The sequence below is a fragment of the Suricata suricatta genome, chromosome 3, assembly GCF_006229205.1.
Source record: "Suricata suricatta isolate VVHF042 chromosome 3, meerkat_22Aug2017_6uvM2_HiC, whole genome shotgun sequence".
NCBI lineage: Eukaryota > Metazoa > Chordata > Mammalia > Carnivora > Herpestidae > Suricata > Suricata suricatta.
The window spans coordinates 109,511,687-109,530,080 of NC_043702.1; the positions used below are offsets into that span (position 1 = coordinate 109,511,687).

Sequence of the window (18,394 nt, forward strand, 5' to 3'; positions counted from 1 at the left end):
GTCCATCACCTGATGAGTGGATCAAGAAGATGTGGTATATATACACAACGGAGTACTACATGGCAATGAGAGGGAATGACATATGGGTTTTTTTTTTTTTTAACAAACTTGGGATCATATTATACATAATTATATATGTAGATAATTTCATTTCATATTTCAGCACAGGTCTTCTCTACATTTATTTTTGCACTTGATCTTAGCCAAAAGCCTGAGAAGTGGTGAGGTCTTCTCTCCACTTATTTTTTAAAGTTTATTTATTCTGAGAAAGAGTGAGAGAGAGAGAGAGAGACAGAGACAGAGACAGAGAGAGACTGCGCTGTCAGCACAGAGCCCAGCCTGAGGTTCTATGACCTGAGCCTAAATCAAGAGTTGAACACTCAACTGACTGAACTACTCAGGTGTCCCGTTTTCTCCATGTTAAAAAAAATTCTTTGAAATTCTCACCTTGAATGGTTATATAACAGCTTATAGTATAACTATACCTTATTTAACCAGCCCTTATTTTTGAATATTTATGCTAGTTCAGATTTTTAGCTACCTTTATATATTTAACCACTCTAATTTTGCACAGTTTTGGATAAATTAACTTACTGTTTCAAAAGAGTTTAGCTTTTTATTCATATTGCTTAATTACTTTTCAGTAATACAATGTCAATGCACACATCTCCCATAACACTTGGGAGTGATTCTCTCCCTATTGATCTTGGCAAGATTACATAGGATTGATTAATTTAAACTTAAAAAAATAGAATGGACTGAAGAAAATCCGCATATCTCTTTTTATGACTGGAAAGGCCAAACATGTTTCGTATTTTTAATAGCCATTTATATTTCTGTGTGTGAATTGTCAGTTTAACCGTTTAATCTACTTTTTATGTGAAATCACAATATTTTTTCTTTCTGAATTATATAGCTATTTTATACACTAAAGAACACTAAAATTTGCCATGCTTGTTCCAAATAATTTTCAAAGATTATCTATCCCCCTTTTAATTATGTTTTAAACACAAAAACTAATTTTTAAGTTAAATTTATTTGCCACTTATCTTTGTAATTCCTTTTGCTGTCTTTAGGCACAGAGTTTCCCCATCCTAACATTAGCTAAATGTAAATCTATTTTTGAATCAGATTTTTATCTTTTGATTTCTTTCTTCCTTCCTTCCTTTGTTTCTTTTCCATCCCTTTCTAAAAATATATATGCCTTTTAAATGAATTTTAAGTGTTTTGATGTGAATAATAAGGTGAAAAGTTATTTTTTCCAACTAACTTCTTTTAAGAGCACTTGTTAAATAGTCTACCTTATCCTCATTACTATGTGATGTTTATTATACACCAAGACCTTAAATATGCTTACGTTCATTTCAGAGCTATCTATTCTACCATTAATATAAGGTTTTCTTCACTGCGTATTGAAACAAATATGTGAATGACTTTCACATTAACCACCAGTCTTTTAGATCATGGCTTTCACACAGTAGGTTTCAAATGGTAATTCCATTTACCTTTGGTCAACTGGAGTCGTTCTCAAATAAAATATTTTCCCCCAAAACAGTTATGCGGGTGATATAGTAACATAGTTTCACTTATACATGAGAACTTCTGCATTCTCACTATGCATGAAAGACAAGTTACATACAATCCTTCCTCCTTTAAATTACATACATGTCGCCTCACTGTCCAGCGGCGGAAACTAAATTTTGATTGCATGTAGCTAACTACATTTTTTCCCCTGCCTGGATAGTACACATAAGAAAAGTACTTTTTTTTTTTACGTTTATAGAATATAGTTATAATTCATTTTTTCTTAATTTATAGAGCTAATGAAAATAAAATTTTAACCTGAATAAATGGACATATATATGTTCCCAGCAACTTCCAAGTATAGCAATATTTTGAGAATGAAAATTTCAACTAAGGCTCATTTTAGGTAGAGTGGTAGAAAAGTTCATATAGAAGGCCAAGAACCAGACAATCCTTAACGCTCCCACTCATTTGTGAAAACCCTTTAGCCAACCTCATAGTTAATGGTATAATGTGAAGCTTTTTCCCCATAAGAATGAGAACAGGACTGAGTGTCTGCTCTCACTGGTTCTATCAACACTGGACTGGAGCTACTAACTAGCACCATGGAGAAATCTTAAATCCCTCTCCAACTCTGGGGATGGGTGCACAGAATGAATACATTAGGAATCAGAGAACAGGTGGGGACTGTAGAAAAGAGCACTTCAGGTAAGTCCAGCTTCATCTCTGTCCAAGCCAGGAGAGGAGGGCTTTTTTTTTTTTTTTTACATCCATTATTATCAATTTTATTGCTGCTTCATAAATTTGTTTATGGGCTAAGCATATGTAAGAAATTATTATTTGATAATCATAAAGAATATATAAATAATAGAGGAACTGATTTTAAACATTTTAGGAAATTAAGATTCCTATATCTGGTTTATTATTAGAAAAAAAATAAAGAAAAATAGTCTGGTTTATTTTCTTTCCTCTATAGTCCCTACAAAATTATAAAATATTATCTCTAGTATTTCAGTTTCCCTTGGTTCTTCTTATACAAATATAGCATAAATTCCCAATTTTGACACTGTTGTGATTGACATTATGTCATTACCAATTACTTTATTTATTTATTTTTTAATAGTTTATTGTCAAATTGATTTCCATACAACACCCAGTGCTCTTCCCCATAAGTGTCCTTTGGAGAGGAGGGCTTTAAGGAGACTTTTGTGCGACTTAACATATGTTTCCTACAGTGTCAGGGACACCATCGATTAGTGATGGCACAAAACTGAGAAAACTAGCACAAGAGCTGCTGGATCAGCTAGTGGCAACAAAAGAGAGTTGAAGTTTTGTGAGTGAGTGTGCTCCTACGGTTCAACAAGACAGAGAACATGGGCCTCCAGAGAAGAGAAAGCTGGATGGATCTTCTAAGGTGCATATCCAAAAGGTCCTCCTGGAAGGGTGAAGAGACAGCAAAGAAAAGCAATACAATAGTCCCTCCTTATTCAGGGCTTACATTCCAAGACCCACAGTGGATACCCGAAACTGCAGATGGTACTGAACACTAGATGTGCTGTTTTCTTCCTATACATGCACACCTATGATAATGTTTAATTTATAAATTGGGCACACTAAGGGGTTAACAACAATAACTGATAGTAAAATAAAACAATTAGAACAATATATGTATTAAAAGTTGTGTGACTGTGGTTGCTCTCTCCTTTAAACTATCTTACTGTACTGTACAGTGACGATGTGACGATGTGCGATAATGAAATGCCTACGGCGTGAGATGAAGTGAGGTGGCTGATGTAGGCACTGTGATGCAGCATTAGGCTACTACTAACCTTCGGATCACCCATCAGGAGGATCATCTGTTTGTGGCTGCATGCCTGATCTTTAGGTAATGGAAACTGCAGAATGTCAAACCACACGTAAGGAGGGAGTACCGTAGATATTGCTAGAACCCTAGGGGCTGAGGAAGGAATATGCAGCTAACCAGATTAGGGATCTATTGTCCCTAATCAAAGACAGCTGCAAGCAATAAATCACCAGAGATAGATGTGTGGTCAGCCATGGCCTACACAAGCTCCCACAAGAGCAAGTTGGTTTTGCACATCTAAGCCCAGGGGTTATGAAAGCTAAGTCAACCTAGCAGCCAAGTCAGTTAGGAAGACTCTGCTCCTAGCATCTCCAGCTCTCTCCACTCTATCCCTGGATGTGTCAGAAACCATGGGTAGTGAGACGGGAATAGGAAATAAGCTGGATTTGACAAGGCAGAAGAAACCAACAACTACCTCCCTCCCCACCTCTAGGACCCCAGGGAAAAGAAGCTGTGATTTCAAATTAGATGTATAGTTTGATTATGTCTTTCAACTGCATATTTGATCAAAATTATGTTTGGGACTTACTGTAACCCATAGGATATTTCACTTAAGACTTAACAGAGAAGTCATGCAGTCCATACAAGTTTTTGATTGGGTGCAGAAGACTAGCATGGCAGGGTGTATTTAAACGGGAACATGGGGAACTGAAAAGTTACTTTATAATCACCAGCATATGCCATACCATTTTCACTCACCATGTTTAAGTCAAATCCACATTTTGTACAGGCTTTCATATGTAAGAAAAAGATCTCCGTTCCCTTAAGTCTTTCTCCCTTGGGATAATCATAACTAACCAATTATTCCAATTATTCCAGTACTTCCCAGAGCACTATTCTATAGCTCCAAATCGATCCCATCATTTTCATGATAGTTAGCCTTGTAAGTCTCCAACCCACTCATCCCAAGATAAGAACTTCTTCATCACAGGGACAGTATGCTATTCATCTTTGTGTCTGTAGCCCTTAGTAGAGCAAGCTTCCATAAATGAATGGATCATTAAAGAAACAAATTTTTTCAATGAAAATACAATGTTTTTAGTTTATTCCATTTTTTCTGGCCTACCATTTTTCCTATTAATAGTATATTTAGAAAAATGTATTCCACAGAAGTAATGAAATCCCATGGTGCACTTGTTTATTTAATGTGCACACTGAATACATGATCATGCATCAGAACAGCATGGGCGAACGCATATTACAGTCATACAACTAATCCTTAAGGAACAGAATTCTGGATTTTTCCCCTTCTCTGAAGAATTATTTTGAATGTATTTATTCCCATCCAGGAGAAATGAATGGCAGTATTTCCCAACACTATATTCATGGCCTACAGAGCATTGGCTTGGTCCTTCGAAGAGATAAAAATGCCTGCAAGTCATTTTTGTGGGACTTTTTTCCCCACTCTGATTACGTATGTCAAAAACTCATCCAACATATAAGGCAGATAAAACTGAGTATACTGAATACAACAGAAAACTAATAAATAGACTTCATCATTTCTATTTCAAGGTCATGACTATACAGTGAACAAGACATGCAGTAAAGAACCAGCAAGAGTGGATCTGACATTATGTGGATAGAATTCAATTTTATCTTCTATTGTCATATGAAACTGGTGTGTTCCTGTGATGAGATGTTTTGCTGGGCACACTGCTGCTGTGACATGCCCTCTGTTTCACTTTAAAAAGATATTTTTACCTGAGATTTAAAAAAATATTAATAGAATTTTTGAACAGCTTTAAGTTTACAGAAAATTTGAGCATAAAGTACAGAGATGTCCCATTTGCTCTCTCACCCACCAGCCTTATTATTAACATTTTTTAGGTGAGTGTAGTACTTTTGTTACAATTGAGGAGCCAGCACTGATAAATTATTGTTAACGAAAGTCAGCAGCTAACATTAGGGTTCACTCTTTGTGCTGTACTTTAATTGGTTTTGACAAATGTATGACATGCACCCACCAATATGATATCCTCCAGATTAATTTCACTGCTCCCCAAACATCCTGTGGTCCACCTATTCACCCGTTCCTGCCTCTTCCTCAAACCCCGAAGACTCTGGATATTTTCCCCCTGTGCCTAGTTTTGCCTTTTTTCAGAACGTCACAGAGTTGGCATCATGTAGTACATCGCCTTTTTAGATTGGCTTCTTTCACTTAGCACTAGGCATTTAAGGTTCTACCATGTGTTTTTTGTAGCTTGACAGCTCATTTCCCTTTATTGCGGAAAAATATTCCAGTGTATGGACCACAGTTTCCTGCTGAAGAGTATCTTGTTTTTTCCCCAAGTTTTGATGAATGTTAATAAGGCTTCCATAAGCATTCATTTGCATGTTTTTGTGTGGACATGTTTTCCACTCATTTGGGTAAATATATGATAAGAGCATGTTTAATTTTGTAGGAAACTGCAGAATGGTCTTCTAAATTAACTATACAAATACTTAATATTTCACTCCATTCTCTTGTTTGCCTGGTTTCTGAAAAGAATCTGGTGTAATTGTCATCCTTGCTCTTCTGTATGGGTAAGGAGTTTTTCCCCTCTGGCTTCTTTCAAGATGTTCTCTTGGTCTTGATTTTTTGTGGTGTGAATGCAATATACTTATGTTCAGATTTTTTGGTATTAACTCTGTTTGGTATTCTCTGAGCTTGCTGGCTCTGTGGTTTGGCACTGATTTTTGGAAATTAACAGTCATTGTTGCTTCAAACAATCAGTCGTTGTTTCAATTCTTCCTTTCTCTATTCCTGGTCTTTCTGGTCTTCTCACTATTTATCTATCACACCTTTAATATTGTTCCACAGTTCCTGGATATTTTGTTCTGTTTCTGTTTTGTTGTTTTTCTTTTTTTCTCTTTACAATACAGTTTTGGAGTTTTCTATTGATACTCCCTCAAGCTCACTGATTTTTTTTCCCTTGGCCATGTTCAGTCTATTGATAAGCTCATCAAAGGCATTCTCCATTTCTGCTACATTATTTTATTTCTAGCATTTTCTTTTGACTTTTTATTTAAATTGATGTTTATTATTATTTTTTTTTGAGAGAGAGAAAGAGACAAAGTGCAAGCAGGGGAGGGGACAGCGAGAGGGGGAGACATACAATCTGAAGCAGGTTCCAGTCTCTGAGCTGTCAGCACAGATCCCAACACGGGGCTCAAACCCACAAACCATGAGATCATGACCTGAACTGAACTCAGAAGCTTAACCAACTGAGCCACCCAGATGCCCCTCCTTTTGGCTTTTTATCAGAGTTTCCATAACTCTGTTTATATCATACCTCTGCCCTTTTACATTGTCAACATTTCCCATTAGAAGGCTTTGCTTATTCACCATGCTTTTCTCAAATTGGTGGTCTGATTATTTCAATATCTCTGCCATATTTGAGTCTGATTCTAATGCTGTATCAGTCTCTTCAAATTGTTTTTTGTTTTTCGTTTTTGTTGTTTTGTTTTTACTATATCTACAATTTTTTTGTTGTTGTTGAAAGCCAGGCATGATGTTCTGGGTAAAAGGAACTGAGGTAAATAGGCATTCAGTATGTGATTTATGTTTACCTGCCTAGGGATTAGACTGTGTTTAATGTTTTCTATTGCTGTAGTTATCAGAGACTAAAATTTTCCCAGAGATTCTTATTTTTATCTCCCCAGATGTCTTGCAGAGACAATGTAGGTGTCTTAAGATCTGAGCTGTGTAGTTCCTTCCTCAGTAATCCTCTGTTGTCATGTAGGAACACTGCGGGTGCGGTGGTGGTTATGCCCGGGTGAGGGGAAGCACTTACAGTGCTATGATTAGGTCTTAGTCTTCTAGGGAGCCTGTGGCTCCTGGGCTGTAACCTTTACAAGTTATTTTTCCCTCTCTCAAGCTAGAGGGGGCTTGAGTTCAGTATTCCTCTTCCCTCATGTTGGTTAGGCTGTGGTACAACCTTGGTCAATTTGGCTCTGTTGAAACAGGTTCTCTTGAAGGCAAGTCTTTTTACAAACAAGAGAATGTTCTGGGCATATTTTAAAATAGTTTATTTTGTGGATTATCATGTCATCATGAAACGATGTTCAGTGCCACTCATCATCAGGGAAATACAAATCAAATCCACACTGAGATACTACCTCACGCCAGTCGGAGTGGCTAAAATGAACAAATCAAGAGACTATAGATGCTGGTGAGGATGTGGAGAAACGGGCACCCTCCTACACTGTTGGTGGGAATGTAAACTGGTGCAGCTGCTCTGGTTCCTCAAAAAACTATCCATAGAACTCCCCTATGACTCAGAAATAGCCCTGCTAGGGATTCACCCAAGGGATACAGAAGTGTTGATGCATAGGAGCACATGTACCCCAATGTTCATAGCAGCACTGTCAACAATAGCCAAAACATGGAAAGAGCTTAAATGTCCATCACCTGATGAGTGGATCAAGAAGAGGTGGTATATATATACAATGGAGTATTACATGACAATGAGAAAGAATGAAATATGCCATTTGTAGCAAAGTGGATGGACCTCGAGGGTGTCATGCTAAGCAAAGTAAGTCAGGCAGAGAAGGACAGATACCATATGTTGTCACTCATAGGTCTAACAGGACAAACCTAACAGAGGACCATAGGGAGGGGAAGGGGGAAAGAGAGTTGGGGAGAAAGAGGGACACAAATCATGAGAGACTACTGAATACTGAAAATGAACTGAGGACTGAAGGGGGAGGGAAGGGAGGGAGGGGGTGATGGTCATGGAGGGGGGGCACTTGTGGGGAGAGGCACTGGGTGTTATATGGAAACAAATTTGACAAGAAACTATTATAAATTAAAAAAAATATTTTCTTTTCCCTTTCCTCTGTGAGAAGCAGGACGGGACTTTTCTCAGATCTTTGAATCTAGTCTGAATCTAGAAGTATATCTTACAAAAGTGTGGGGCCTGTCCCTAACACTGGGCTCCCCTGGAGTTGTCATTATGAAGCTTGTCTATGCTGAGCCTCTAGCAATTTGTCAATTATAGCAATTTTCTTACCCTGGTCAGTTGTGATCTCCTGTAACCACCTGTCTGCCTCTCCAATTTTGAGAATTGACATGGGTTTGCCCTGAGACATCATTCTCTGATGGATCTAAAAATTATTGTTGATTTTCGGCTTCTTCTTCTTATGAGAATGGAAGTGACAACTTGCAAGGTCTTTGTATGCTGGGCTGAAAGTCTTGGTTCACTTTTTTAAACTATGACTGTGTTTTTCTTACTGTATCCGGGAAATCAAATAGCTATGTCCTGGATTAGGAGATTATAGGAAATGCATTGCAAAGCTGAACACTGCTTTCTGTCCTTGCTGCAAAGAGCGGTCACACTTCATTTATCTACTTAATGTGTATCTAGGGGTTAGGTCCTACCTATACTCATACATTCCTTAGATTATGTTATCACATGGAATATTTTATCCTGTCTTAACTGGTTTTTCTGCACACTTTCTATATGTTTTTACTGGCACGTAACCCACTGATGTATTGAGCAATGTTTTCCTAAATGTATGCAATGTATGCTCAATAAATATGGGAGCCTGGAAGCAGCTCGGGAGACTTCCCTTCGGCTCTGTCTCACCTCTCTTGACTTGCATGGAGTCTTGAGAGATCCATTCTTCCGTCCTTGGTTTTGCTGGACAAAACTGAAACCTGAACCCACAGCTATACATGTTATCATCCATTAGTTTCTAATTTTAATACAAATCAGCAAGAGAGAGAGAGAGAGAGAGAGAGAGAGAGAGAGAGAAAATCAACACAAATTCAACACTCAGAGAACACTACTGTTGATATTTGTGTATATATCCTTTCAGGCATTTTCTACACATGCCTGTCTCTCTTTCCATCTTACTCGTCAGCCTGTCTATGCAACCATCTGTGTATCTATATATGCATCCGTTTTTCCAACTACCTATGTATCCACTTACTCCTTTGCAACAACCAAATGACTACCTGTGGCCTAAGATGGTAAGATTGTATATAAATAAATGGTTGTAGTATTATCCTTTAAAAATTTTTTTGCAAACTTGATAGATAAAAAAAGGTATGCATTTTTCATTGCATTTTAAACATTTCTTTGACTCTTTCTCACTGATTTACAAGTTCTATATTTATTAAAAGATTACTCTTTTGTTATATATAATATTCACCTTGTTTTTCTATTTTATTTTGTGGTATGCATCACTTTTGAACCTAAACATTAAAGAGATTGAATTGATGTTTGTGTGATAAATAAGTCTGAAGGAACTCAAGTTGAATATAATGAGTTAGTGAAAGTTATAAATTGAATGTCAAAATTATGGATGAAATGATGGAGCATAACCATTTGGAAGGTAATTTACCATCAGCATATAATGAAGTCCCTTTCTCCCATGTAATGAAATGTTATAAAGTAATGAGAAAAGCGAACTACAACTACATTCAATATGGAAAAAATCTCATATGAAGATGTTGAATACAAAAGAGTGCATACTGATGGTTTCTATATAAATGGATGGTTTATATAAAGAATAAAAGTAGGCAAACATCTGTGTAGTATAAGAAGTTACTACTGATAGAGTAATGACTGGAAGGGTCACCAGTGGGGCTCTGGGATCCTGGTCATGTTTTTGCTGCTGTTGTTGTTGTTTTTTGTTATTTTTTAAACCAGATGCTTGTTACATGGTTATGTTGAATTTGTGAAAATTCACTGACACTTGTGCTTTATGCAATTATCTGTGTATATGTTATAGTTTAGTAAAAATGTGAGCTACCTGTCCCTTGACCTTATGCTATGTTTCACTACCTCTTTCCCAACAAAATGTGCCAAATTACTGTCCCCCATAGCATACCTGTGGGAATATTTGTAATTATAGTCTGTGCTTTATAGTTTGTGGCACAAATAGTATTCCTTTTTAGTGCTGTCTCCAAAGTATCACTGGGCACCTACGGGTTTTCAAGGTGAGAGGGAGGGTGGCACATTGCATTTAGCCGACCCCACTTCCCAGGGCACACATCAGAATATGCCCAGAATTAAAAGAGCTCTTTGAATTAACTATCAAAATCAGTGCTAATTAACTTTCACCATATATACATATATCAAATCACCATGTTATATACTTCAAAATATCTTATGATTTTTTCAATTATACCTCAGTAAATCCAAAGAAATGTAAAAAACAAACAAGACAAAACAAAAACAAAGTCCATTTAAAGGATGTAAGCTGGATCCACAGTTGTGGGGCACAAGTTTGGTTGGGCCCAGAACACCACCACTGTTCCATTGTGGGAACCTCCTCTAGACTTCCTTTTCCCCTCTATGATACTTTTATTTAAAGAACCTCATTGCTCCTTTCTATTACTGGACCTCAGTCAGAATGACCTAAATCTAACCAAATAGGTCTTAGCAACTTTGAATCTTATGGGACTTCTTATGCAGATCCACAACCTCTTCCCTCAGACACCTTTAGACTCGGCATTTTTAAAAGTTTACTTGTTTTGAGAGAGAGTGTGTGAGAGAATTCCGAGCAGGCTTTGCACTGTCAGTGTAGAGCCAGACACAGGGCTCAATCCCACCAACCGTGACATCATGGCCTGAGCTAGAGTTGGATACTTCACCCAGGCACCCCAAAAGTTCACATTTTAATAAATTTACACACACACACACACACACACACACACACACACACACACGCACACTTGCTTCATCAGACTGCTTCATACTGATTTATTTGAAGGAAAAAATGTACAGAGAGTTTAAACACATTTTATGGAATTATAGGACTATATGTAAAGAAGAAAGATAAGAAAACTTCCAGATGAATTACTAATTCTCTTTGATTCTGTTGCTTCTCACTGACAAACTGCTCCTGCCTCAGAGCCTCAATTATTACCCTGAACATAATGAGCCTCAAAATTAATTTGGTAGCCCTAAAACATCCCTTAACCTATGTCCCAAATCTACAACTATTGACATTTCCATCTGGATGTTATGTTGTCAGATTCAGCATGCCCTAAAACAAAGTCAGTATTCCAAATCTGCACCTAACTTTTAGAAAATTCCTTTGTATATTTCATATTTTCACAATTTCTCAACTACTTGGTTCAAAATTTCAATTAAGTTTTATCCTATGAAATGCTACATTGAAGCACTGAAGATACACACTCTTTGCTCTTTAAGACCATGGTCTGAAAAATATTAAAACAAGTATTCTGAAGTTAGTGTCAGTGAAACCATTAAAATGCTAATGTGCAACTAGAAGTCCTAGCCAAAGCAATCAGGCAAGAAAAATAAATAAAAGATATCCCAAGTCAGAAAGAAAGAAATAGAATTGTCTCTGTTTGCAAATGACACGAATATAAAATAATTCATGAGTCTACCAAAAAACTGTTAGATTTAATCAACAAATTCAACAAATTTGTAGTATAAAAGTCAACATACAAAAATCAGCACAGTTTCTATACACTAACAAAGAATTCTTTAAAAAAAGAAATAAAGGAAACAATACTATTTACAATAGCATCAAGCACAATAAAATACTTAGGCATAAATTTAACCAAGGAAGTAAAAGACCTGCACACTAAAAACTGACAGGGATGAAATAAATTGGAGGAGACACAAATAAATGGTAAGATATTCTGTGCTCATGGCCTGGAAAAATTAATGTTGCTAAAATGTCTGTACTACCTAAAGCTATATGTCTGCAATTTCTTGGGTGAAAGCCAGGCATGATGATCTGGGTAGAAGGACCTGAGGTAAATAGCCATTCAGTGTGTGGTTCATGTTTATCTGCCTAGGGCTTTAGCCTGTGTTGACTTAGGTACTGAATGGTACCTAAGCATAAAGTAGGTTCAGTGCAATCCCTATCAATATTCCAATAGCATTTTTTGTAGAAATAGAAAAAAAAAAAAACTCCTAGAATTCATATGGAGCACAAAAGACCCCAAATAACCAAAGCAATCTTGAGAAATAAGTACAAAGCTGGAGGCTGTCGGGAGCAGCCAAGTTTTCTGGCTGCCTCAGTCAAGGATATTTGCTCTCCAGGGAGTACCGAGAAAAACAAGATTTGCATCTGGAGGCTGGAGATTGCCATTTCCTGGTCCAAATAATTTTGGTGACTGTCTTGCTGCGCCAGATGTAGATTTGGCCAAGGTGCACAAAAGATCAAAACCTTATTTCGGGTATGGCAGCGCTAAGCTTCCCCTCCCCAGCGTTGCAGATGCAAGTTTGCGCGCTTCCCTTTGAAGCTGTGTCCTGAGTTTGCAGTTTCGGTTTTTCCTTTTTTTCTAATATTCATTTGACTCTGTTACCTGGCAACCAACCTGGGTCAGTTCCCCGCCCCAAACGCTATTTAAGAGACAGTGTTTTCTGGGATGAGGAAAAGAAGAAGAATAAAGAAGAGAAGCGTGACCAGAATCCGTGTGTGTTGCCTTTACTTTCTGCGCTCCCCTTTCCTGTCTTTTCTTCCCTCCCTCAAGAAGGACCCCCGACAGAGGCGACAGAGGCGCTCAAAGCCAGGGAGGAGCGCACCAGGACCTGGCGAGCTAGCGCACCGAGGCACCTACAAGTGCTGCCCCAACCTGGGGTGGAAGCAGACAGGCGGACGAGCAGCGCCGCCTGTCTTCAATAAATGGTGCTGGGAAAAATGGATATTCACATGAAAAAGAATCAAACTAGACCTATTTTGTACACCATCACAAAAATTAACTTGAAATGGTTTAAATGCTTAAATGTAAGGCCTGAAACCATAAAACTCCTAGAAGTAAACACAGGGGCTGGGGCACCTTGGTGGCTCAGTTGTTTAGGCAGCTGGTTTTGGCTCAGGTCATGCTCTCAAGCTCTGTGCTGACACCTCAGAACCTGGAGCCTGCTTCAGATCCTGTGTCTCCTTCTCTCTCTGCCCCTCCCAAGCTTGTACGCTCTGTCAAAATTATTTTAACATTTAACAAAAAAATTTAGGGGAAAACTCCTTCCATGGGTCTTGGCAATGAGTGTTTGGCTATGACACCTAAAACACAAGCAACAAAACAAAACAAAAAATTAACAAGTGGAACAACATCAAACTAAAAAGGTTCTGCACATCAAAAGAAACATTCAACAAGAAAGACAATCTATAGAATGGGAGAAAATAATTGCAGACCATATACCAGATAAGGAGTTAATATCAAAAATATACAAAGAACTCATATGACTCAGTAACAGAGCAATAAACAATTCAATTTAAAAATAGGAGATGATCTGAATAGACACGTTTTTCAAAGATGTCTAAGGGCTAACAGATACATGAAAAGATGCTCAACATCACTAATCATCTGGGAAATGCAAATCAAAATCACAACGACATACCACCTCCTTTCTAGTAGGATGGTTATTATAAAAAAGACAAGAGAAAACCAGTGCTAGCAAGAATGTAGAGAAAAGGGAACCCTTGTGCACTGTTGGTGGGAATGGAAACTGGTGCAGCCACCGTGGAAAACAGTATGGAGTTTCCTCAGGAAATTTAAAATAGAACTACTGTATAATCTAGCAACTTCATTTCTGGATGTATATCTAAAGGAAAAGAAATAATATCCTGAAAAGATGTCTGCATCCGGGTGTTCATTGTAGCATTATTTATAATAGGAAGATATGGGAATAACCTAAGTGTTGATCAGCAGATGAATGAAGAAAGAAAATGTGGCATGTGTTACACATACATACACACACACTGAAATATTATTCAGCCATAAAAAGAAGGAAATTCTGCCATTTGTGACAACATTAATGAAACTCGAGGGCATCATGCGAAGTGAAACAAGTATGAAGAAGGACAAATCTTGTATGATCATTTATATGTAGAATCGAAAAAAAAGACTCCTTGATACAGAGAACACATTAGTGGTTGCCAGAGGCATGGAGTGTGCGTGTATGAAGGAAATGGGTAAAGGTAGTCAAAAGGTAGAAACTTCCAGTTATAAGATAAATAAGTCCTGGGGATATAATGTCAGCATGGTGACTATAGTTAATTATGTGTATCTAAAAGTGCTAGGAAAGTAAATTTAAAAGTTCTCATCATACACAAACAATCATAACTATGTGAGGTGATAGATGTGTTAACTAAACTTTTAAACTAAACTAAAAAAAAGTTTTAGTGATAATCATTTTGCAACGTATACCTATATCAAATATTTATGTTGTATATCTTAACTATATGTAATTATATAGTATATGTCAATTATATCTTAATAAATGGAAATATTAATTTTAAAAATGGTAATATATGTAATAATAAGACATTGCATGTGGATGCTATAAGTAAATCATAACTATTTTCACTATTTTGTGATGAAGATTTGTTCAATTTAAACTCAGGAAGAATTCAAAGATTATTATTTTTATTTTGAACTTCCTAATGAAGTGCATTTCCATTTTCTGTACTTAAGTATTTTATTCCACAAGTCTTTTTTGAAGTACATGGCATGCATTAACCCCAAACTAACATACTTGGGAAGCAAAGAAGTTGATCTAATTCTTTTTGTTTGTTTGTTTGTTTGGAGAGAGAGAAAAAGAGAGAGAGAGAAAGACGCAGAGAGAGACGGAGAGACAGAGAGAGATCCCTACTACACTCTTAGTGTGGAACTGCTGTAGGACTTGAACTCATAAACTGTGAGATCATGACCTGAGCCCAAAACAAGAATGGAATGTCTAACCAACTAAGCCCCAAGGTACCCCAAGTTGAACTAACTCTTGATGCTTTGTGCTGGAAGGACCACTAAAAATTACTAATCTGACTATCCAAAGGAATAAAGGACAAAATTGCCTTTTCTCCACTATATTTCTGGCTAATGTATTCCAATCTAGACTCGATTTAATCATTCCTATCATTTAAGGCTGGCAATGATAGGAAGTTTTTACATTGAGATTTTATTTTCCAGTTGTTTCCACATTGGAAATTTTACCCTTTTATCATTCACCTCAGCTACAGTTCAGCCACATATTTTTTTAAGTATGATTTCTAGAACTGGGCACAAAACTCTAAAATTGAGTTCCTTAGCACTGTGACAAGTGTAATTTTTCCTTCAGTTGAACTAGTTGCTAAAATTCTATTAATACAGACTAAGAATATGTTGGCTCTTGAAAGGGTTTCATTAAAATGCTGAAACACTAAATACACAATTAACATAAATCCCAAATTATCTTTGACATTTACTACAATTAGTGTATTTCCCCAATTATCTTCTTGAGTAGTTCGTTTTTGATGGTTCTATCTGGAATCCCTGAAAACTGAAGAGTCCTTCTTGGGGTTAATGATTTTATTTTTCCTGGAGTAAACACAGGCATGCTCAGAGAAAGCTAGATTTATTTCATAATGGTATTAAGTGCCATAGAATCATTATATGTTAAGTGACCTCATGGTTTTTTAAAAAGTAAAACCATGTTACATCTATTTTCTATGTCTTCTTCAAGTAGAAATTTATGTAATATAATATTTTAAATTAATTGTTTAAAGCATACTTTAAAGACTCTGAGCTGCTATCTGAGATTGCCCTTTCTCCACTGTATTTCTAGCTAATGGCTTCCAACCTATTTTTGATTAAATAAATGCCAGAGTAAAACCAGATCAAATCAAAGCAAACCAAACAATGCAATGTAGCAGGTACTTGAATTTAAAAAAGCTTCATGAGGATTAACTGTTCTCTGTTATATTTTTTATTGAAGGTTTTAATGGTAGGGTTGTACAGAAAGAGATAAAATGAAAAAAATCAATAAATAATGCTATTAAAATAACTCCATTTCTGGTTTTTGAAAACAAAGATATTTTCTATATTGATGAAGCTATAATCAATCCAGAATAATTACGTGACTTAAAAGTCTTTCAACTAAGTTGTGTTATAAATATGTGAAATTTGAGTAGAGAGTTTTTTTTACTCTAATGGGAATGTTGATCTCTAGACTTCTAAGACTTATAATGGTCAGTTAATATTTTGATAATTATTCTTTTTGAAACCAAAATAAAAACAAGGGCATTCTTTGTGATCTCATTAAAATACTAATAATTTATGTGAACTAGATTTATCAATATAGTTATAGAAATTGCAGATTGTTATTGAAATAGTAACAGGTTACATGAGATTATTCTACATGAATATAGGAGATAGTACTGACTGGAGCAAGAGTACTAGAGCTGGCCCTTTAGGGTTCATGTTGCATAACCACACCAGACCATGGTATTCCCTACATGGTAGTTGGGTGCCCCTAGATCAGGGATGTGTGACCTACAATGTTTTAAAGATGACTTGAACTCTGGGCTCTGGAAACAGTCAAATGAATCAAAAAAAGAATATTCAGAAACCTTGAGTAAAATATGCTGTAAATATACCTGTAACAAGATACCAATAAACATAGCCGTATCACATATGCAACACTGCTAACCTTTTACGCCTTGTTTTTGCAGAATGGAGGCATGGAGTGAGTGTCTCACTCTCACTGTAGCCGCTTTCTTTAATGGGAGCCTCTCTACTCCCCTGTTGCTCCCCCTCATCTGTGAATCAGACTATGGAGTAAGAGATAGTTGGTTCAGGGCACTACTAGCCTTGTGTAAATGGGCAAGTAATATAAATCCCATCACCATCTATATTCCCCCCCGGAAAACAAGTGGGTAGTCATGCCTGTCTTAAAGGGTTTGTGGCTATGTTCATAAAATGCCTCCACTGGATGTGAATCTTAGGAATTAAGGACTATGTTTTATTTTATTAAAAAATTTTTTAATGTTTTATTTTTTTTTAATTTTCCTGTTTTTTATTTATTTTTGAGAGACAGCACAAGCAGGGGAGGGTCAGAGAGAGAGGGAGACACAAAATCTGAAACAGACTCCAGGCTCTGAGCTGTCAGCACAGAGCCTGGCATGGGGCTCGAACCCACAAATGTGAGATCACGACCTGAGCCTAAGCCAGATGCTCAACCGACTGAGCCACCCAGGCGCCCCTCAAGGACTGTGCTCTAATCAACATTTCATGCAGTGTCTGGCACACAGTGGTGCAGAATAAGTGGTTTTCTTACATGATGTTGCACATTGTGGGAACCGTGGGGTGTTGAGGCATGCTGTATTTCCTGCAATTCAGATATGGCTTTTGAAAGAAACGGTAGTTAGTCGTCATGTTGGCCTGTGGCCTCAGGACCGATCCATTAACATAACAAGTTGGGGACAAAGGCTGCCCCTCAGATGGTTCAAACAGTAAGTTTCAGAGGAGAATAAGGACTATCCCTTTGAAGAGGAAAGTCCACACAGATCATCCCAGATATACCAGTTGATAAACACCAAGGAAGCCAATGTTATAATCTTCCTATTGCCTAAACCTAAGAGGCAGATTCCAAGTTCCAAAATAATAGCCTAAATAAGATGGAAAGTGTAGGAGAAACGAAGAGTTTAGAAATAAAAGATTGATACTAAGAGAGAGATCCCACAGATTAGCTTCCTCAACATTTGCAACGACTGCCATCAGCACCCAGAAGTTGAATAAGGGAGATGAATTATATATATTCAGGGTGGCTTCTCTCTGGGTGCTCCTTAGGATGATTTTCTGATTGGAAGCCTAGTAAGGGGTGCAGCAGGGGGCCCGTTGGAAATTATTCATATGTGTTCCCTGCTGTGGGGAGACAGAGGATTGGAGCATGATTCACTCTAGATAGAGCAAAACAGCTATGTACACGGTCTGTCTCCAGCAGGGCCACACAGAGGGCCAGGAAACAGCTGAGTAATTTGTAGTGGATGGAGCAGGGGAGTGCGCTGAGGTGGGACCAATGTACATGCTCTGTGAGCTTGAGTGTTTGCCATGGAATGGATGTGGACTCTTCAGGGTAGTCATGGAGTAAGTCCTCATGAGAAATGCTCTTGAGATACTAAGAAAATGCAGGCCATGGAAGCTAAGGCTAACGACGGGCCACCAGCTGTCCAGGGGCATCAAGTTGATAAACACAGAAACATAATGTATCAACTGGTTTCTAGAGATTGCTTAAAGCAAACAAACAAGCCAGCAAAATTCCTACTTCATATTCTTGCCAT

At 37.3% G+C, this 18,394-nt stretch overlaps 1 protein-coding gene across 2 annotated transcripts in view; it reads right to left on the reverse strand.

Annotated features, from left to right (window-relative positions):
• RGS7 (regulator of G protein signaling 7) overlaps positions 1–18,394 on the reverse strand; it is a 488,559-nt gene that overhangs the window by 67,860 nt on the left and 402,305 nt on the right. The gene's annotated exons all lie outside the window — the stretch shown is intronic.